Here is a 1,828-nt window from a genome sequence, read left to right on the forward strand (position 1 = left end):
CAAAAATTAGTTTGTAAGTAGGTGTCCCCTTGGAAATGGCAGTGCATGTTTTCCGTACTCGGAAAAGATCAGACTGAAAGTACAGTGGAAATATCACAAAAATAGGCCAGTTCATTATTATAACCACAAATCATATTTCCACAGTTATTTGTTCTGATTTAGGAATTTTCATAAGTAAAGATATGCAGTTTCAGAAGATCACAATATTACTGACTCTTGATTCAACATTTAATAGGTTTTACCCTGAATTTACATCCTGAGTTCATAACGTTTATTAAATAACACTTCACAGTGTCTCAATGAGGAATACTTTGGCTAAGTGAAAAAGTCTGTTTGTTTTTCCCCTGTAGTTTCCTACTTAGGACTTTCTTATTGCATCACAAACATTAATCACCACATTATTCACAGATCAGACTTAGCCAATCTTTCAGACCACCATTCATCTCTATAAAAGTTTTGAGCTCCATTACTGGTCTGAGCACACATAGAATGTCTTTCTGGAACACAGTATATCCATTCCTAGGGCTGAAGAATCCAGAAATCATCTATCTCGTCCAGGCTGACAATGCTTCTGAAATGTCTGGTTTGACTGAGACATATTCCCCTCACCCTCCACAGAAGATTTCTGCACAATATTTGCTTTATTTACTATTTTAACAGGGGAGAAATTCTTCACAAAGGATCAAGTTTGCATCCCGTAGAGCCAGAACCATCTGTTGTTGTCCGGAGCTTGGCTGTTTTCCATTTGGAATGCAGGGCTAGCCAAGTGAAAAGGAATGTGAGATCTTCCTATAGTGTGGTCACCCCATCAAGCAGAGGGAGTGCCGAAAGTTCCTTGCAATCCTAAATCAACCAGAACTTCCTGAACACCTGTCCTGAACACAAATGGTCCTTGGATGAGTGACAGTGAAAATGGCAGCGCATCAAGTTCACCTGGCAATGTCCACAACTCTGAACTTGGCGGGTTCTGGTGCAGAGTCTAGTGTAGTCTTGTAAGAGCACAGATAGGGAAAGGAGAGAACACTCCTCACAGCTATACAATCTGCGTATCATAATTGTCTATCATTGTCTATCATAATTGTCTATCATTTTATGGACAGAAGGAATCTATAGGAGGAAGTATCCAAGTCTCTCAGCTTACTTTGGAGTTGAAGGCACTTGTTTGTCACTACATTTGGTAGTTGTTTTGTTTTATTTGCATTCTGTCTTCTGGAGGGTAGTATTTGGATTTTCCATGAGAAGATATAAAATGAAGAAAGAGTTAAATATATATTTTACACATACTATATTTTTATCAGACTCAGTTAAGAGACCGTAAATAAATACAAGAGTTCCTGGATAATGCAGATGGTTAATGAATTCTGCTACTAATTGAAATGGTGTTTTCAATGAGATGCCTGGTGATCTATTTTGGAAAAAACCAGGCATTAAAAACCCTCTGGCTCACAATTCTACTTTGCCACACATGAAGTTGCTATCAGTTGGAAACTAGTTGATACCAGCTGATTTAGTTTTTTTAAAATAAATATACGTACAGTCTCACAAGGAGTTTTAGAATACATTACCCTGCGAAGACAAAGACTGATGTCAATTAACATTTTGTCTAAAATATCATATCGATAAGACAAAATTCCAAGGTAGTCAAGATTAAAAGTTAATACCAATAAATGAAAAACATTGGTTAAAACCATCAAGCATTTTTTTTCTTTTAAGGTTATACTTTCGGATAAGCCCTATAGGACCAGTGGTGTGAGTGGCAAAACAGGGAGGGTAAAGGGAGAATGGGTAGGAAAGAGGGAACCGATTACATGGAACTGTGTGTGACCTC

The sequence above is a fragment of the Echinops telfairi genome, unplaced genomic scaffold (assembly GCF_000313985.2).
Source record: "Echinops telfairi isolate 266 unplaced genomic scaffold, ASM31398v2 ScPeMD7_27;HRSCAF=92, whole genome shotgun sequence".
Taxonomy (NCBI): Eukaryota; Metazoa; Chordata; class Mammalia; order Afrosoricida; family Tenrecidae; genus Echinops; species Echinops telfairi.